This window comes from Asparagus officinalis, chromosome 6, assembly GCF_001876935.1.
Source record: "Asparagus officinalis chromosome 6, Aspof.V1, whole genome shotgun sequence".
In the NCBI taxonomy this organism is placed as follows: Eukaryota; Viridiplantae; Streptophyta; class Magnoliopsida; order Asparagales; family Asparagaceae; genus Asparagus; species Asparagus officinalis.
The window spans coordinates 54,781,855-54,804,106 of NC_033799.1; the positions used below are offsets into that span (position 1 = coordinate 54,781,855).

Below are 22,252 nucleotides of genomic sequence, written 5' to 3' on the forward strand. Positions count from 1 at the left end.
TGGTGCACTGTGAGAGAAGAACAGGACTGATTGTGCAGACCTCTGAGCCAAACAACAGCGACTAGATCCTCAACAATGGTCTATATGTCTTGATTGTCCAGATATGGTGTGTGCCTTTAGTTCTTCTACAAATCCTATGTTGTGGCATCGACACACGGGACATCCTTCCTCGACTACTCTTCAGCACTTGGTACCAAGTTGTGAGTCTAATTTTAATTTTTCTTATGAGTCTTATTAGTTACACAAACATCATAGGGTTTCCTAACCAGAATGTGTCAATAAATGTAATAAAAACTTATTTGATTTAGTTTTGATGTTTGGGTATCAATAAATTTCCTATATTTCATAAATATCACTACTTTGGTACATTTATTAATGAATTTTCACAAATGACATGGCTTTTTTTTGTTAAAAGATCATTTTGAATTGTTCCGAGTATTCACAGTTTGTTTTAATGAAATAAAGAATCAATTTGGTACTACTCTTTAAAATTTTTGTTCTGATAATGCAAAAGAGTATTTAAGTAGCGAGTTTCAATAGTTCTTCTCTAAATATGGGATTATTCATCAAACTTTATGTGCTTATACTCCACAACAAAATAGTGTAGCATAGCGAAAGAATTAATATTTACTTAACACTTCTTGATCTTTAATATTTGAAATGAAGGCTTGGTTGTACATGGGATTATTCATCAAACTTTTATTGGAGTTTTGTTATACTCACAACTTGCTTTTGGATCAATTGTATGCTAAGCCTTGTCTTTAATCATACCTCACCCTTTAGTCTTGTCTTTCCAAACAAAGAGGCATTTTCTATTCTAACCCGTGTGTTTGATTGTACATGCTTTGTTTAAAATCTTAGCCCCAACACCTATAAATTAGATCCAAGAGCTATTAGATGTGTCTTTCTCGACTATTTTTTATTCTCGAAAGGGTATTTTTGCTATTCTCCTGTATCTAGGAATGTTTAGCTTAGCAAATGTCTCATTTTTTTTAAAATAAATATTTCTTTGTGTCAATAGTTCCTCATAATGAGACTCCTTCTAATCTACCAAGAGTTATTATAGAGAGTTTAAATTTTCTGCAGGAGAAACCATTGCAGGTTTATGTATGAAAATAAAAGGGAATCACCGATTTGATAATCAAAGATAATGTTCCAGCTATTCATTTTGTGCAATAATCGTCCATGATTTCTAATATCCCTGACACAACTGGTATTCTTATTTCTCTTCATAAAGCAAGATGCAGTTGTAGTCATCATTTTATTGCAAATTTTGTTTCCTTTCATAAATTGAACTAATCCTTTCATGCTTTCACCTCCTCTTTGGCTTCAATTTCTATACCTCAAAAAGTTTATGAAGCCCTCAAACATCCTGGTTGGAAAGCTGCAATAGAAGATGAGGCGCAAGCTCTTTGGCACAATCATACTTGGCAGTTGGTTACTCTCCCACCTAGTGGTAATATAGTGGGTTGTCGTTAGATATTCATAGTAAAACACAATGTAGATAGTATGGTCGAGCGTCTCAAAGCATGCCTAGTAGCCAAAAGCTATACTCAGGAGTATGGATTTGATTATACTAAGACATTTCCTCCTATGGCCAAGCTCACCTCTATTAGAATACTTATTTCTATTGCATCTAGTTGATCATGGTCGTTGCATCAACTAGATGTTAAGAATGTATTTCTTATTGGGGACTTGTGTGAGGTGGTACATATGCAGCATCCACTTGATTTTAAGCAATAAGGGGAGAATTTGGTATGCTCACTCAAAAAGTCTTTCTATGGGCTTCGGGAGTCTCTTCGAGTTTGGTTTGAAAAGTTTGGAAAGGTAGTCTATTCATATGGCTATTCTAGAAGCGAGGCAGATCATTCTATTTTTACAAAAAAATAGGAACATTATGATCTTATTAGTCTATGTAGATAACATCATCATCACCAGCAATGACTCAGAGGGTAATGCAAAGGTTAAGCGATAGCTATCAGAGGCCTTCCGCACAAAAGATCTTGATCCACTTTGTTGCTTTCTTAGCATTGAGGTCGCCCGCGCCAAGGATGATATCTTCCTTTCACAAAGAAAATATGTTCTTAATATGGTTACTAAGAGAGGAATGTTAGGGTGTCAACCCAGTGACACTCCAATGGATCACAACATTAACTTACTTACTTTTACGACTGATCCTCCATTTTTAATTCATGGCCAATATTGTAGACTTATTGGGAAGCTCATATATCTTTTAGTGACCAGACCGGATATTACCTATGTGGTTAGCAAGCTTAGCCAATTCATGCATGCTTCTACTATCACCCGTTGGGAAGTGGTCATCCGCATTCTATGATATCTTAAGAAAGCCCCACGTCAAGATCTTCTCTTCAAGTTTGGTGATTCTCTTAACTTACAAGGATATCACAAATAGAGAATCTAGTATTTCATGAGCATACCCAAATACATTGAAATTAATTATCATATTGTTTGTGATGAATGATTGAAGAAGGTGATCTCTTTCTCTCATGTACTGAGTAGTAAGGAACTTGCAGATATTCTAACAAAGGTGTTACCTCCAAAACTTTCTACATGTTTATGGGCAAACTCAGCTTCAACGACATCTAGACTCTAGCTTGAAGGGGAGTTTCAAAGAAATTAGAAAGAAGATTGAGGAAGATTAGTATTTTGGGTCTTTGAATTATAACTGACTCAAGGTTATTAATTTGAGATTACAATGAAATAAGAAAATATTTTAGATGCTAGATTCTTTTTCGTGTGCCGATGGAACATCAATATCGCGGATCCAAAGGCATAATCTTGACGACTATCACCAGCTACTGAATGTCACTAATCAAGGAACTTTGCCCACATAGTTCAAAGTAAGGCGAATCTGCTGAACTTCACTGATTTCTCAACTTTGCGTCAATTGTAGGGTGAGCAAACTTCATTCCAAATATAGAATTAGATGAGTATAAGCATTATTGAGCCTTCAAAAAAAGTTTACAATAAAGAAAACTACGTTCAATAGTACACCTCTGGCAACCAAGTAGATAGAAGATAATTTTTGACCTGAATGAGACGACTCAAGCTATGTTCAACAGTACACCTCTAACTATTACCCAAAGTATTTCAATCCTTGATATTTGTCAAATGCAGGATCTTGAGAACTTTGGAAGAGGGATATGTAGACAGTGCAAATATATTCCATCTAGGCCAATGATTCGGCTTGGAACAGAGAAGTGAACGCCCATGGGCTAAACACTTCAAATTGGCCCAAAGTTAACCTCACAGTAGGCTGTAGCGAAGCTCGCCTAAAAGAACATGTGAACTCTGCTACACAACTCATCTTAACCCGGCATGATGGAGTCTAGATTCATCTACTTCCAATTCAGAGTACAGGCTGAGTTGAAGGGCGTCATTGAGTCATCCTAGTCACGAGTCAAATTTTGTGCTAAATTTAAACTCGTCAGTAGAGTTTGCCAACCAACTACTTAATGAACTTTGCCTATAGTGACCTATGTGGGCCATGTCATCCACGATTCAGAAAATAGCTCACCTCATCTGTGTGAGCTTTGTCCAAATGTCTTCGGCAAAGTTTGCTAACAAATTAATTAACGAACTTCGCCAAACAACCGTTTCAGAGCTATTTTTAAGGGCATAACCAATCCTGCACTGTCTCCTATCTTTATGGCCACTTAATCCATAATTCAGGACACTCACATATGCACACTGAGACTGATACTCAGATACGCAGAGGAGAGAAATTGAACACCCCATACATGTGTAGTTTTCTTCTATTTCGATTCTAAGAGAAGATTGAGCTATCTTCCAAGCAACCAAATTAGAGACAAATAGCAAGAGACCCATTGTCTTAGTCAGATCTTCAACAAAATACAAGATCGACACTCTATCAGCATGCAGAAAAGTACCCAGTCAATACAATTTTTCTTATTTCTCTTTTGAGTTGTAATCTATGTTAATTATGATTCAAAAGACCCGAAATAGTTGCTGAAGACTTGCTACCTAACTAAAAGGAAGGCGTTGTTAAGTCCTATTTATGAGTTGCTTTTTTCAAGCGCTAGAAAGAAAGACTCCTCTAGGAAAAGCTCAACTTGTCAGAGGCTCTCCAAGGAACAAAATTTCTAGCCCCCTAGACTAGAAAGAAGGATGACCAGCTCTCTGCAAGTCGTAAGAGCCAAGTTGGTGACCAACTAAAGTCATAAAACGAATGGTGCAGGGGTAGTAAAATTCTTGGGGAAGAAATAGACATGTCATGTGCCCTATGAAGGATGGATAGGAAAAGCAAGCAAGCATGATCGTAGTTTGGGCGGGCATAACTAACCAAGCCAAGCCTAGTTCTAACTGATAGATGCTGGTAACTTGCTTAAAAACCTTGCCTTATATATCAGTTGTGGTAATGATGTAGGCTCAAAGGAGCCTTAATCATTTGTACAATGCACATGGAATTCTTCCTGGAGCTAGCAATGGAGAAAGAAAAGAAGTCTATTGGAGCTCATCAATAAAAAATGATGCACCAGCTGGTATCGAACTAGCAACTCTGAATAAATGAATGACCTGGTAACCTTCTTTAAATCAAGATGGGTGGCATTGGGCAGTCATAAACAAGAAGAACACAAACAACAATGTTTTTAATGAATCAAAAAGACAAATTCAGAGGGAAAGGAGCTCTCACAGAAATGAACTAATGAAAAACATCATAAGTAACATCTATTCATTCACCTTATAGCTCAGAGGTGTAGTAATTGATTCACTCATTGCAAATGCTAGTATAAAATAAGCTAAAAGAACAGCACCACAATGAGTGAACATAGCTTTTGTAATCACAGGATCCATGGTCATTTCTAAAGAAGAAGCCTTGATAGGAAGTGAGGGAACACAGATAATACTAGGGAGTAATGGAAGCAGAGGAAGCCCAATCGGTGATGGTGTGGACAATAACATTTGAATCAGGCCGTAAGGAAATGAAGAAGGAATTTTCCAAGTGTCCCATACCCCATGAGATGGAAAAAGGAAGAAATGAGGCAGATACATCTAGGGGAAAAAATGTCATAACAGGAAAAACCCTATGCTAAAACAGACAAACAAAAGCAAAAATCATGCAAATATGAAACGAATAGGGAACCTCCATAGTAAGAGAGCAACAACAGCCAGAATGGCACATTGCATCCAACAGGCTAGGAATCCAGTCTTGAGAACGACAAAAACAACAAGAACAAGACATAGAAATAGGGGAAAGAGCCCGAGATGAGGAACACTCTCAAGCAAAGAAGGCGTATCCTATCAAAAGCCAATGATGAGATGAAAGCCATCTAAAAGCAGTCCATGTGTCTAAAAACAAATGGTACTGATGTGCAATCGACTTACAAGATTATGAAATATTAGCAAAAAAAAAAAAAAAATCGACCAAGAGCTCATTCTTATAACCTAGTAATGCATCCACGTTTGCATTCACCAAACAACCACACAAAGAAGGACTAGGTGTATAGAACACATTAGAACCATAAAACTCTAATCTCCCCTCCTCTAACGTAATCTGACGATCAGAATAAACAAAAAAGAGATAAATTTTTCTATGGAAAATGTTTAAAAGAAAAGTACTACTGAGGTGGTCAATCTTTCAAAAACCTCTGACCAATCCTCTACTTCTGATATGTGGGCTAGAGCCAAATCAACTGGAACAAAAACCCTAACCTAAGCCATTATTAAGCCCTGAATCATAGCTCTTTTCTTTCTTATTCTTAAAATTTTAACGAGGCCAAAAAAGTTACACCATCACATCTTAGGGTCATATGCCTGGAACAAGAAGGTTTGTCATATAATTTTGGCGATTACAAAAAGAAAGGTGACGTTAAGCCCCCTCCCTATTAGTCTTTCCACTTCCGTCATTCAAGAACTAACACTTCACCAAATTCTTTTGACTCGCGGCCCCATCCCCACTAACCAATTATGTTACGACCACTAAACAAACTTAGTTGATGAACATTGTGGAAAATTGAGAATGAAATTGTAATTTTCTCATACTTCTCTGAAAAGGATTACGTAGCTATTTAAAGAGAGGAAGAAGTTAAGCTTTTCCTCAAAATCTGGAAACTAAAAGAATAACAGATAGAAGATCCTGGTAATCAATACCTGAATCTCTTTATTCTAGGAAACAAACTAAACAGAATCTTAACAACTAATTCCTAGTAATCAGGTAGTAAATCACGGATTTCAACTAATCATGTAGTAAATGACAGATTTCCACACTCCCCCTCAAGCTGGGTTGTAGATATTGAGTAAACCTAGCTTGGAAATAAGATTCTAGAACATCTTTCTTGGCAAGGCTTTAGTTAGAATGTCTGTTGTCTATTGATTGGTTGGGACATAGACAAGTGATATTGTATTGTTTTCTATCTTCTCTTTGACAAAGTGTCGATCGATCTCCACGTGCTTCGTTCTATCATGATGACCGAGATTCTTAGCTATTCTGATTGCTGACTGATTATCACAAAACACTTTCATAGATCCTGAGACATGAATTCCAAGTTCATAAAGCACTCTTTTCAACCAAATTCCCTCACAAATGTCGTGTGCAAGGGCTCGAAATTTTGCTTTTGCACTGCTTCGTGATACAACTGATTGTTTTTTGCTTCGCCAAGTGACCAAATTCCCCCAGACATAGGTGCAGTATCCTGAGGTAGATCGTCTATCAATCACAGATCCTGCCCAATCTGCGTCAGTAAATATTCCAACTTCCTTGTTTGTTGTCTTTTGAAAGAATAAACCTTGACCCGGTGTCATCTTCAAATATCTCAGAATCCTATACACTGCTTCCATGTGCTCCTCTGTTGGACAATTCATGAATTGGCTCACAATACTTACAGCAAAACTGATATCTGGTCTGGTATGTGAGAGATAGATGAGCTTCCCGACTAATCTTTGGTATCTGCCTTTGTTAACAGGAGCACAACTACCTTTGCTACCCAATTTTGTAGTGGAGTCCATGGGAGTGTCAGCTGGTCTGCATCCAAGCATTCCTGTTTCTTTCAAGAGATCAAGCACATACTTTCGTTGGGAAACAGAAATACCTTTCTTAGATCGAGCTACTTCCATGCCGAGGAAGTATTTGAGGTTGCCTAAATCTTTGATCTCAAACTCTTTACCTAGAAAGCTTTTGAGTTTTAGGATTTCTTCATCATGATCCCTAGTTAGAATAATGTCATCAACATACACGATAAGTATTGCCTTTTTACCTGAAGATGATTGTTTGACAAACATGGTGTGGTCTGTCTGGCACTGATTATATCCAACCTTCTTTACTGCTTTGGTAAATCTGTCAAACCATGCTCTTGGTGATTGTTTAAGTCCATACAAAGACTTTTTGAGCTTGCAGACTTTGTTGGTGTTAGCTGGAGTGTCAAAGCCAGGAGGAATCTCCATGTATACTTCTTCTTCAAGATCACCATTAAGGAACGCATTCTTTACATCTAGCTGATAGAGGGGCCAATCAAGATTGGAAGCTAATGAGAGCAAAACCCGAACAATATTGAGTTTAGCTACAGGCACAAAAGTCTCCTGGTAATCGATCCCATAGGATTGTGTGAACCCTTTAGCCACTAGACAAGCTTTAAATCGATTTACACTCCCATCTGAGTTGTGTTTGATAGTGAAGATCCATTTGCAACCTACAGGGCGTTTTCCCTGTGGCAACTCAAATATCACCCATGTCCCATTCTTTTCAAGAGCTCGGATTTCTTCCCAAATAGCATCTTTCCATTCTGGAATGCAAATAGCATCGCTAATCGAACTGAGAATCTGAGTACTGTCAAGGTTGCTAACAAAAGCATGGTGACTGGGTAACAATCTCTCATATGAGATAAAATTACAAATGGGATGATTAGTACACACGCGAGTGCCTTTTCTTAGGGCGATAGGTCTATCGAGATCTTCATTAGGTAGATTGCAAGGAGTAGAGTCACTCGTATTACCTGGTGAATTTTGAGGTTTTGGAATTAGGATGGACTCATGATCGTGATCGGTTGTCTGCAGTATTTTATCATCTCGAGTTTTGTTCCTCCTTGTATAGACACGTAACTCACTAATGTCTGCAGGTTGTGTGGGAATTAAACACTGAGGATTTTGCTCTTTTGGAGTGTTAGGCTCGGGTGGGATATCAAGGCTTGGACTAGGATTTTGATCCATACTTGTTTGGAATGGTTGAGGTGACTCAGTTGGAAGAGTATCATGACCATAAGACAACTCCAAGGCAACAACGTCCCAAAGCTGATATTCCTGATATTTATGAGTAAAGTTCTCCTCCTGAATATTAGTTTTGGAATAGAAGGGTTGATGTTCAAAGAATGTAACATCCATAGAGTTGTAGAATTTTCGAGTGACTGGAGAGTAACATTTATACCCTTTATGATGTGAAGAGTACCCTACAAATATGCATTTGAGAGCCTTTGGATCAAGTTTGCTACGGTATTGGGCATGTATATGGACAAACACAGAACAACCAAATACCTTCAAGGGAAGAGTAGACAAAATATGAGTACTCGGGAAGGATTGAAGGAGGAAGGGAAGAGTAGACAAAATATGAGTACTCGGGAAGGATTGAAGGAGGACATGATAAGGTGTTTGAAACTTTAAGACTTGAGAAGGCATTCTGTTTATCAAGTAAGCAGCTGTTAGGATTACCTCACCCCAGAAAAAATTTGGAACATAAGTGGTGAACATAAGAGAACGAGCAACTTCAAGGATGTGTCTGTTTTTTCTTTCTGCCACCCCATTTTGTTGTGGTGTATTAACACAAGAACTTTGATGTACAATGCCCTGGCTCCCAAGATACTCCACCCCATTTTGTTGTGGTGTATTAACACAAGAACTTTGATGTACAATGCCCTGGCTCCCAAGATACTCGCCCAGAATTGTTTCAAAATATTCTTTTGCATTATCGGTTTTTAACACTTGTATTTTTGTTTGGAATTGTGTCTGAACCATAGTGTTGAATTTTCTAAAAATTTGACCAACTTCAGATTTTTCTTTCATGAGGAAAAACCAAGTGATTCTAGAGTGATCATCAACGAAGGACACAAACCACCCTGTGCTAGTAACATTTTTAATCCTAGAAGGTCCCCATACATCACTATGAATCAAGGAAAAAGGATGAGATGCTTTGTATGGTTGAATGTGATAAGAATTACGAGCATGCTTTGCGAACTGACATACTTCACATTGGAACAATTTTGAATCTTTATTTATAAATAAAGATGGAAATAATTTTTGGAGATACAAAAAATTAGGATGACCTAGACGATAGTGCCATAACATGATTGCACTATTTTTATTGAAATTCTCAACAGAAATTAAGCTTTTATTTGACTAACTTTGACCTTTAGACTCAACACATTTTGCATTGTGAGTTTGTCTTATAGGAGGTTCATCACTTTTGAGAAGATATAGTCCTGAGAACATCCTAGCACTACCAATGGTCCTCCCCGAATCCAAACCCTGAAATTCACACATATTTGAGAAGAATTTAGTAATGCAGTTAAGGTCATGGGTGAGTTTACTCACTGACAAAAGATTGCAGTCAAGATTGGGAACATGAAGTACTGATGTTAATGATAGGTCCTGTGAGAGAATGATAGAACCTGTTCCAGCCACTTTAGAAAGAGACCCATCAGCTATTTTTTACCATAAGATCCTCTCGGCATGGATTGTAATGATGAAAAAATGAGATGTCTCCCGTCATGTGATCTGATGCACCGGAATCTACAATCCATGGACTTTTGTTTTTTGAATTAACTATAAGAGCACTCAAGTAATTACCTTTGTGTGCTAAAGACCCAGTTCCTATAATACTTTGGGTAGATGTTTGTTGTGAGAACATCTTTTGAAGTGCTTCAAGTTGTTCCTTGCTGAAGAGGCTGGATTCCGTGGAAACAAAATGTCCTTCTTCAATGAAAACATGGTTTCCACGGATTTTTTTGTCAGGAGCAGGTCTTGAAGGCTTCCAATCCACCGGTTTCCCATGTATTTTCCAGCATGTCTCACGAGTATGACCTGGTTTTCGACAGTGATCACACCATGGTCTTCTCTTCTTCGGTCGAATGTCATTGTTGTTGTTATGGACTCCTCGTGCAACAAGTGCAGAAGAGTTATCTGTGATGGGAGCAGTGTGAGATTCTCCCATCATCACTTTCTTCCTGCTTTCTTCTCTACGCACCTCGGAGAAGACTTCTCGAATGTTAGGTAGAGGTTTCGTGCCTAGTATTATTCCACGAACCTCATCCAAGTTCTTGTTAAGTCCCATTAAGAACTTAAAAATTCTTTTCTTTTCGACGATCTCTCTGAACTTCTTAGCATCATCAGCACAGCCCCATTTGTGATCTTCAAAGACATCTAATTGTTGCCAGTGTCGAGTAAGAGTGTTGTAGAAAAGGATTACATAGATATTTAAAGAGAGGAAGAAGTTAAGCTTTTCCTTAAAATTTGGAAACTAAAAGATTGGAATAACAGATAGAAGATCCTGGTAATCAATACCTGAATCTCTTTATTCTAGGAAACAAACTAAACAGAATCTTGACAACTAATTCCTAGTAATCAGGTAGTAAATAACGGATTTCAACTAATCATGTAGTAAATCATAGATTTCCACATGGTTTATGCGTTGCTAATGTAGCGGTATGTTGAGGATTTGAAAAACTTACAGAATCCACCTCAAATGGGATTTGTCTCGTGGACACACAAGCAATCCAACCTATAGGATTTCCTTTTCCTCTTCCCATTCTAATTTTCTGCAGGTTTCCCCGTAATAATAAAATCTGCTAGAACTTTTACCCATATCTTATCATTTATTCAGAATTGTTTGCTGATAGCATGATGAAATTGTTTGATTATAGCATGACGCACTACTTCAATGGCCCGATATGAAAGGCTTCCAACTCTACAACTTTTGGTGTGCTATTTTCTGAAATCAAGTTGCATACCAACCGATTTGCAACCTTACTACTGTCTTTATTATATTTACTATATTTTGTACATTTTGGACATAGCACATCCATTCTTATTTTGACTATATGAGATCTGCACTTTGACACCTAAAATTCTATAACGATTGGAAACTTCCACAAGAGCACAATTGATTTTGTGGTTAGATACATTACAAGATGTTTTTTCATAGTTTTTGCATTCAGTTCTAGCTATTTCCATACATGAGTAGTGAATACATATCTCCTCCATCCCTTTTGGCATTATTAAAGGAACATCCTTCACTAATTTAGTAAAAATGGAACAAAATGAGATCTGATTGTTCCTCGGTTGAAAATAATTGTCTGAGCAATCAGGAAAGCACTTTAATAAATAGATTTTATATTTACCGACTCAATTAAGGTATCAGTGTTTGTTCTATTAGATAAAAAGATCAAAAATTTCTACTTCATTCAAATAAGAGGTGTACCTACATGGAATTCTTCTGTTTCTCACTATGATCTCTATCATCATGTCTATTCCCTTCATAAATTCTCCTATCCCATCTAATTTCTTTATCAATTCTATTACCTTATCCTTAAGCATGGGGTTCAAACATTTGATCCCTAATTGACCTAAATATTGTTCCCGGCATACTAAAAAAAATGGTTACTATACTAACCCCATCCCTTGGAAAGAAAAAGGTAGCACCGAAGAAAGGAAAGAGGTTTCTTGTTCCTGTAAATCAAAGATCATTCACTAAGAGAATAAGTGGATCAACCTCTTTTCGGCTTGGGTCAAACACTTTTTCTGGCAGGTCAAGCTTTCTATAAAAAAACTAATGCAAGAGCATACTCTCTTATCTAAGCCTCTTTACTTCACTCCTCCCAATGTAGATGGTTCAGCCATGCCCGATGCTACGAAATGATTGAGAACTATGAAGGGTCAAAATGGATTTTGATCTTTTTATTCAAAAAGTATTGCATGACCAAATAATTCAATGTGGGGCGCACAGTGGGTAGGGTCCTTTTTAGTATATGACTCATCAAGGAATTAGAGCGGGAACTTCTTTCATAGAAAGAACTTGAATAACTTTATTTTTCTAAAGGAGTCGTCATTTTCTATTAACAGCACTATGTCATTTATAATCATGGGGTATTTCAGATGCTTAAAGGCCCTGCTGACCTAAAGTGATTTAGAGAAATTCTTCTTTCTTGATGGTGATTGGTCATGTTATCTATAGCGTTTCATCATTTTTAGCCAAATCCTATTTTCATTTTGCTTCTCCTAGTGGTCGAACCTTATAAACTCGACTCTTTTCCCTACCCCTAGTTTCTCACTTCTTTTCATTCTCTCTCTGTACCATCGCTTGAATGAAGACATGTAATTGGCCCGACTTTCCTAAATGCACACCACTAGCCCTTCTCCATTCTGAGTCTTGATTTGTCACATCATTTTCGTAGAAGTGTTCGATAAGGAAGAAAGAAATGATTGGATGTCCTTTTGATAAAATGCAGAATAATACACCTACCAAGACCAAAGCCAAAGGTAAGTATCACAGGTGGACGTATTGAACTAAATATAAGATCTGAAATTGATATCTTGATATACTGATTTACTATAAGAATAAATAGAGTCAATGGTGACATAGTTGTGGGAAAAGTGGCTCCTTTCTTGCGGTGAGGACTACATACAAGTGCTTTCCTAACCATGTTGGTTAGTCACCCATCACACGGCTCTCAAACCCAACCAATGATGTATTTTGGAAGACAAAGTCAAAGCGATTGATCCTTTACCCATAACCAGAGATGCTCCTCCTTGTTGATCAAGCAATGATGCTGTTCATGATAGGCTTAGCTTAATCCGCTAACAGTCAATTTGGATAAGTAAAGTCCCTTTGTTCGGTTTGCTCAGGTTGTTTTTTCCCCTATCTTCCCTAACGTTCAGAGTTGTTCTGGTTTGAGAAAAGAGCACCGCCAACATCTACTGGGGGGCACCTTGGATGTATAAAATTATGTTGCAGACCTTGAGAGAGAAGCACTTGTATGCAAAGTTTAAGAAATATGAATTTTGGTTATAGAAGGTGATGTTTTTAGGGCATGTGATCACCAAAGATGGGATATCAGTACACCTAGTGAAGGTTGAAGCTATTGTGAACTGGCCACATCCCACCTCAGTGACGAAGATTGGGAGTTTCTAGGATTAGTCAGATATTATCGAAGATTTGTTAAGGTTTTTTCTCAGTTAACAGCCCCTTTGAATTATTTGACTCGTAAGAATGCCAAGTTCATTTGGAGTGAGAAATACAATGAGCTTTTATAAGAGTTGAAGAAACGGTTGGTAACCGCTCCCATTCTCACTATCCCTATGAATTCAGATAAGTTTATGATATATAGTGGTGCATCTTCCCAAGGTCTAGGTTGTGTTTTCGATGTTGAATGATAAGGTGGTAGCATGTACCTCTAGACAATTAAGACCATATGAGAAGAACCATCCACCTCGTGATTTGGAGCTTGCCGCCACGATCTTTACTTTGAAGATTTAGAGACACTATTTATATGATGTAACTTGAGAAATCTATGTAGACGATTAAATTATATTCTATCCAGGCTAATGTTCAGCTTGGATGCAAGAAGTGAATGCCCACGGGCTTAATACTTTAAATGGGCCCAAAGTTAGGCCTACAATAGGCTATATCGAAGCTCACTCAAATAAGCACGCGAATGTTGCCATATGACTCACTTCGACTCAATCCAAATAAGTCAAAAATTACCTACAAGTTGAGTTATATGAAGTTCACCATTTGGTGTCAGCTAGCTTCGCCTATAGCTACCCACATGAGCCACGTCACCTATGATTCGGAAGTGATGGCCCACCCATGTCCAAGTGAATCTCGACCTAACACTTTGAGCAAACTTCACCAACTAATTAATCAACCAACTTCACCAATTTAACATTTAAGGGCTATTTTCAATGGAATAACCACTCTCCCATGATCTTCTATAATTAATGGCTATTTATTCCACTGATGAAGAGGTCATTAACTCTCTCTCTCTCTCTCTCTCTCTCTCCCTCTTAGCGTATAAGAGGAGAAAGAGATTGTTCATTAAAAGGGATTGAACACCCCATACACACACACATGTAGAATTAGCATTTTGTCTCTCTTTCTCTCTCTGATATTTAGTTCCAAGAAAAGTCTGAGTTATCTTCCAAGCAACAAAATCAAAGACCAATAACAAAAGAGCTATTATCGTAGTTGAGCCGTTAACGGAGTACAAGATTGAAGCTCCATCGGCACACAGAAAAGAACCCAGCTTAAATAAATTTTTCTCATTTCAATTATAATTATGAATTGTAATTTGAGTCAATTATAACTCAAAAGACTCGAAACAGGATAGTGGCTCTGTTGATAGCTTCTTTCTCCTCCGATAAGAAAATTGCATCACAGTTCGAAACCAATACCCTTGGGTCTTTTGCTAAATCATTGGTCATTGAATTTGACCAAGCGAAGATTATTAAATTCATTTTCTCTAGCCAATCATCAACGGATACTATTAGGAGCTACCACAAGGTTCGCCATAGTGTGAAAATAGGGTCAAATTCGACCCTTACATGTGTCAAGGCGAACTTCGCCAATGACAGTTTGTGTTTCAGTGGAAGCCAAATGAACTTTTCCCAAAGTGAAGAAAAATCATTGCTTATTACAAGCGAAGGTTAAGATGTTCTCACATCTTCTAACTTTGGACATCAGTCCACAACTCTGTGGAGGCTCATTTCTGAGCATCTTGTGATGCTCACTATGCTTCCTTGATAGGAGCAAAGAATGGGGTAACCACTTATCCAAATCCCCATAAGTGAATAACACTACCAATGTGATTTGTCTGAACCTGCTAAGCGAAGGTCAGGCCAATGTCATCACATGCGATGTTTGTATGCCAAGGCCCAAAGTGGTGAAGTTGACTCAATTCAACTTGGAAATTTTTATTGATTTGAGAGAGTTCCTATCTCTGAAAATGTCACGACAATGTCAACATTGCATGACTCTGAGAGAAGTTATCATGGCGGTTCTAAAGAATTGCCAATGCAAATATATTCCTGAAAAAGAATTAGTTTTTAAACATCTTAGTAAAAACCCAAAGTCTTTAGAGGCTAGGGACAAAAATATGATGATATACCCGAAAGGGAAAAAATAGTCTCCTAGAGCTCATAGTCAATATGACTAGTGTCGTCTCTAAGGATGAAGAATAAGATAGTGATAATTGTTCTGATCCTAGATACTCTCCTAGCATCAAAAACATATTACTAGAAACTAATGGTGTATATCGACATATGACGTCGAGACAAGGGGCCTCAATCCCCTCTGACTACTCCCTCCTCCTAGTGCATACGCCACGAGCTTCGCCTCAATGCAATCAGTCTACTACCAGTAATGCTAATTCTACCATAGCGTTAAATATGACTCCAAGCTCGAGCAAAGAGCAACAGATGGATTGCAAATATGATGGAATGAGAAGATCTTCTTCGATAAATGAAAGCCCAAATAAAAGCTTTAGAAGATCGATTAAAACAATTGGAAAAGATGTTTGGTTAGCTCATGACACCTTCTCAGCTTCGTCCGAGTTTTTCAGAACCCAAAAGACCAATTATTGACTTTTTTAGAGAGAGAGAGAGAGAGAGAGAGAGAGAGAGAGAGAGAGAGAGAGAGAGAGAGAGAGAGAGAAGAGAGAGAGAGAGAGAGAGAGAGAGAGAGAGAGAGCAAATGCATCAAGAAGATGCCTACTTTACTCATTCATATTAGAATCATCGACTCCTTCTAAGCCAAGACAAAAAACAAAGGCTCTTGAAGACATCCAAAATCAACTCAATGCTTTGCAAAGGACCGAGCTGGAGAAGGTTAGAATTACCCGACCATACCCTATCAAGTTCCTTACTGTTTTGGTAGAAAGTTGGTTCTTTCATTAATGGACTCATCATAACTTCAGTCATTACAATGATCTCAGCAAATAAAAATAAAAAATTATAACTTTCTGAAAACACACACAACGAACGTTTATCACCTTCTGTTTGATGGGATCTTGGCCTGTGCCGAGGTTTATCTGTGGACCACCGACTGATCAGATCCAATATAAAGATTCTGTTGCCTTGCAAAGGAGACAAGAAACTAAAGTAACTATCTCGGCAAAGTGAGATAATCACTCTTCTCGAGGATCGTAGTTAGGTACGATCTCATGGAAATGAATGAACGGATACAGATCTCTCGAACTCTTCCCCTCCTTATGCTGAAGAACTCACCAAGATCACTTCCTCCTCTATAAAATTCATGCTCTTCATTCTTCAATTTGACAGGGCTTCGCCGAGCCTTGAGAATTCTAGGATTTCTGTGAATAAAGGCCCTAGGGCTATATTTATAGGCTTCAGAAGCTCGGTTTTCAAATAAGAACGAACGATTTTATCTTATCCTCAGTTGTAATCACTTAAAACTACATTCAAAGATAACTCTAAATCAGTTGGAGAGGCTTTGGATCAGAATCGAGGTAGTTAACATTGAAGAAACGATGAAAAGACAGCAAAAATAGGCCTGATATAGCCTTATCAGGGCCGGGACAGTCCTGGCCATGCCGAGACTGTCCTGGCCATACTAAGACTGTATCGTCCAGGCTAAGACTATCTCAGCCCTGGCTAAGACAAAAATTTGTTTTGGCCTTGGTCGAGACTAACTCAGCCATGTCGAGACTATCTCGGCCTTGGCCAAGACGCCGTTTTCCCCTTTTTGACTATTTTTGTCGTAATTTTCCGATCCGGTTTCAGAATGATGTGATTTGAAGTGCATCAGAAATCCAGTGAAAAGATCCACAATCTTCTATGGGTGAATCATATGTGAAGCGGACGAGACACAAATGGCGCCTCGTCTTTCCCGAGTTAAACGTAATTCCCTGATTGGATCGTTTCTTTGCTATTCTGCCGTCCTGTTGATTCGTATGCTTCGTTAACTCGCTTCATTCACTTATTGATGCCAAATAATCCTCTTCAACTTAGATAATGATATTTAACATTTTCTCTTTGTCTTGAACTGCGTACGGGAACCCGTAGGTAATTTCTAACGCCTACAGATATCCCCTCCAAAGTGTTTTAGTCTAGTTTCTTTTATAGAAGAGCCTGAAATACTTTGGATATGATAGGTTCAACCTTTAGTTGGTGTAAAAGGACCTGTAATTAGCTTCAGTTCTTGACTTCTACAATTTTTAGTCTACTTAGTATTTTGTCGAATAGCTAAAATTCTTCCAGTGCTGCGTTTATCGTCTGACCGTTGTCGAAGTCTTGAATTGAAACTGGTATGTTGATTTCTGATTTTAGCTTGTGTCATTGAGTCAACGTTGAACTGACTATCTTCATCGGGGATTCGTATCTGAATTACGATTGAACTCCCGGGGATTATCCTTGGTATCAAAGTTGATCTGAGCCTTGTTTTGGTGAGAATTGACAACGCGTTGAGTATGTGTTGACTAGTGTTAACTTTGATTGTAACGCGTTGTCCGGCATTGACCTATGGCTACACATTGACCGGCATTGACCTATGGCTACACATTGACCGGCATTGACTTTCATCACAAACGCATTGACCGACGTTGACTCACGGCTACGCGCTGATCGGTGTTGACCTTCATTGTAATACGTTGACCGACAGTGACTTTCATTGCAACACGTTGACCAACATTGAATTTTGTTGCAATGCATTGACCGGTATTGACCTTCATTACAACACATTGACCGGTGTTGACTTTCATTACAACGTGTTGACCGGTGTCGACTCACAGCTATGCATTGACTTTCATCACAACGTGTTGACCGGTGTTGACCCACAGCTACGTGTTGACCGGCATAAACACAGTTTATACTCGTAGATTGACTAGAGTCTACATAGTTTAGGATCTTAAGGCGTTGGAACGAGGAGGACTAGTTTATACTCATATACTCCTAGGAGTTTTGGGAATCAGTTTAACCTCGTGTATCCGTTAGAGGTTCAAGGAGATGCAGTTTAGACTGGTATACTCATTGGAGTGTGAAATACGAGCTTCAAATACAGTGCAATAGCTAATAACGCGCGAATACAGACCAAATACAATATTTTAAATGTGTGGGACCCCATTTTGGGCTCGGGACAGTCTCTTAGGCTCGGGACAGTCTCAACTTGGCCGAGACAGTCTCGGCCAAGCAAGAGAGAGAGGGTTCATGAGAGAGAAATATGATAAAGAAGAGAGAAAGTGAATATGAGAGAGAGGAGAGAGAAAATAGAGGAGAGAGAGGGTCGACTTAGGAGAGAGAAAAGAGAGGGTTTTTACAATAACTCTTTTGTGTTCCCCCCTTTTATCCAAAACCAAAATTTGAACTTCCTCTTATTCTCATCTTCTTCCTGAACTTCTTTCTTTTTAAAACTCTTCATAACCAATAGTTTTCCCTCTTTAAAGATTCTAAAACCCCTTAAACCCTTCACTTTAAAACCCCTCAAGCCCTCAAAAATTTATCATAAATTTGGCCAAGCCCTCCTTCTCAAAATCTAGAGCTTGGATTTGTTTGATTTGTTGGGTTCTCAAGCTTCTTTGAGTTGGGTTATTAAGCTTTAATTTGGGTAAGCTCCTCTCCATAACTCTTGTGCATTTATTTGGTTTTGATTCATGAATTTGTAGGCCAAGATTAGGGCTTTTTGATCTCATAAATTGGAAAAATTGAAACTTAAAGGTTAGTTCATGAATTATGGCCAAAATTTGGTGGTCTTTTTGGCACGAATATGAAGTTTGAAGCTTGTGTTTGAGAAGCTTAATAACATGGCCAAAATTTTGAGGGGGTTTGTTGCAAAATTGGCCAAAATTTTGGGGGTTTGGGTTGCATACCAATGGCCACAAATTTGAGGAGGTTGGATGTGGGCTTATGGCCGAAATTTTGGAAGGGGTTATGTGCAAAAGAGGCCGAAATTTGGGGGCTTGGGTTGCATACCCATGGCTGAAGTTTTGTGAGGGGTTATATGCAAAATCAGCCAAAATCTCTTGAGGAGGTTATATGCAAAAGTGGCTAATATTTTGGTGTTGAGGGTGATAGGTTTTTCCCCTTCAAACATGACCGAATTTTGAATGTACTCATGGCTAGCATTGAGCCTTGAGCATGAGGGGTATTTTGGGTATTTCGCCCAAAATTGATCATGAGGGTCCTGAACGCAATTTGAACCCGTTGTTGGCATGTATGGATCCCGTAGGTTTAATTAGACTTTAACTGTAAAATCCTATTTTATTTGTAGGATTTTTAGTTAAAGTTCATAATTTACCTTTTTTAATTTCGGGTTCTTGAATTTGAGATTGTACCTGATTCGTTAATTTTCATTGCAGGTTAGCCTTGCCTTCACGACGATCGCGCTTCCATAGGAGTCGCTCCATTTCTCAACATGATGAGAAGGAGGCTCCTGTAGTTTCTTCACATGGGGGTGAGCCTTCATAACTTTTAGTATTTTGTGTATTGCACCCTCGTTTGTCTCCTTGGCGAGTCAATCGGGAAGAGCAGATATCCTCCTTCGTGGGCCTTTTGACCAATAGTTGATCATGAGGGTATTGGATGCAAATTGAACCCATTGTTGGCATGTATGGATCCCGTCGGTTTAATTAGACTTTAACCATAAACTCTCATTTTATTTGTTGGATTTTTTAGTTAAAGTTCATAATTTCCCTTTTTAATTTCGGGTTCTTAAATTTGAGATTGTACCTGATTCGTTGATTTTTATTGCAGGTTAGCCATGTCTCCACGATGATCGTGCTTTTATAGGAGTCGCTCCATTTCTCAACATAATGAGAAGGAGGCTCCTGTAGTTTCTTCATACGGGGGTGAGCCTTCATAACTTTTGGTATTCTGCGTATTGCACCCTCATTTGTCTCCTTTGCTAGTCAATTGGGAAGAGCTGATATTCTCCTTCGCGGGGATTAAAGCTTTGAGAGGCATGTGTTGCTTGGCAAATTCACGTTTTCAAGCATTCAGGACGATTTTAGGTTATGTTGCACCCTCGTTTGTCTCCTTGGCGAGTTAATCGGGAAGAGTTGATATCTTCCTTCGCGAGGATTGAAGCTTTGAGAGGCATTTGTTGCTTTGTCAATACACGTCTTCAGGCATTTAGGACGATTTTAGGTTATGTTGCACCCTCATTTGTCTCCTTGGTGAGTCAATCGGGAAGAGTTGATATCCTCCTTCGCAGGGATTGAAGCTTTGAGAGGCTTGTGTTGCTTGGCTAATATATGTTTTTAGGCATATGGGGTGATTTCATGCTGTATTGTACCCTGTAGGGTGGGGTATATTGTCATGTTACTTGCGCAACAATGTACATTGTCCCTCTTATGTAAAATAGTTGAAATCGTCTCGCCGATATGACCAAACAGTGATCCTATCTGGCTAATTTGCCAGGTGAGTTCAACTCCTCGTTTTATCTTAGAAATAATCTTTCTGATTGTGTATTATTTGTTTTAGTTGAGTTCCCGATGTGTAGCTTCCCACTTCACGCGACGAGTAGTAATAGCGGAGAGACCTTCGCTGCTAATATTATAGGACCGCTTATTAGCTTGACTCCTTAGTTTTCTCCATATAGGCCTAAGGAGGTTCATCGACTGGTACAAAGTGGGGCTCATCGTACATTGCACCAGTAGATCATAGATGCTCCACTTACTGAAGATCCTAGCTCCACACAAGCTCTGAAGAAGCCGGATTATTTGTTTGTTGATCATGTCGAGGATCTGGATATGTTGACCCTTGATGATGAGGATTAGCTGAATGATGATGAAGGAAGTCCCCTATATATCCCTTCCATTCCTTGCTAGTACTCGTTTGCACACTTGGAGAAGCAAGCCGTAGGACAAGAGATGCCTTGGCATCTTACAGATGATCATGAGTGGGTTCATTGTGGCTTCATTACCCATCACAGGACTCCAAAGTCAGATGGGTATAACTATATTCATGGTCTTCAACCAGGAATTTTAGGGCTTGATACGGTACCGTGAGATGAAGTGTCGATAGCCGCCAGCACAGTGAGGAATCATCTTGCCAGACTTAGGAGGAAACTCCCCATGAGAGACTTCAGGTGCTATGGTTGGGTTCACTCGCTGCCTAGGAAGTGGTGGACTCGCATGACAGGATATGTCCTTGGGCACTAGGAGCACGAACTAAAGCGTAGTGGATTGTATGCTCTAGTACGCGCCACCATGTACAGCTTACAGATTAGCAAACACCATTTTCAGGCATTGTTGGAGCTTTACAATCCTGATACCAACACTTTTCTGACCCGCAATGGAGACTGTTCATGAGATGCAGAAGGTTTTCAGCCTACCGATGGGTGATCACCTATATCAAGAGTATTTTCCTTCGAATTGGCAGCTGAGACAGTTGAAGAGGGCCTCTTCCGACATATACAACATGTTTTGGGATATACGACACGTTCTAGGATCTTACCTGTCATTACCACACCGCCTTGATCAGCGTAGGTTCACTAGCAAAGAAGAGGACACAAATAAGCTTGAAGCAGTTTGCCGATTATTTGTTTCAGCACTTGGAGAGTAGTTCTGGTGAAGTCATTCGTGAGTTAGCCCTTTTGACTCCTTCAGTGATTAATGACTTTATTGCATTGATTGGCACGCAATCATTTACTTCTTCAGCTATCGAGGGTCCTTTTCTGGTAGGGACCATGTTTCTATCCTTTTTGTAGCATGCGCAGAAGCGTATCCGGCCTATGACTCTCTTGGCAGGGTATCTCACCATTTGGTTGAAGAAGTGTGTCGTTCCGTATCAGTTTTCCGACGCTTTGCTGATTGAGGTTCTATTCCTGGTTGTTCAGCTTGCTCATGGGAAGGACCTTTCTCTACTTCCAGTGATGCTTGCCGGTATTCATTGTAGGCATAGATATATGGTCGACAGCTTTACACATATGGGATCTGAACCATTGATGTGAAGGTTGAGTTCCCTTATACATACCTGATGGCATGGCTCGTCCTTCAGCGGCCCGAGTTGATCTCAGCATCGGGCTTCGCAGACACTTCAGTGCCTCTCTTGAAGTCATTAGAGGAGAGCATATGGTTTGCGAAGAACTTTACTGATGCTAAGAATGAGCTTCAAGTCCATAAGGGTTGGGAATTCTTCAAATGTTTTCCTTGTTTCTCATGTCATTACGACGAGGTATTGGTTAATAAAAAGAAGCCAGGTGTTCGCTGGAAAAATTATAGCTTTCTTCGTTGTTGATATCATTGCTATCTCAGTTAACAACTTTATGCGTTACAAA

At 38.9% G+C, this 22,252-nt stretch overlaps 1 pseudogene; it reads right to left on the minus strand.

Annotated features, from left to right (window-relative positions):
* LOC109844199 lies at window positions 5,953-11,165 on the minus strand (annotated as a pseudogene).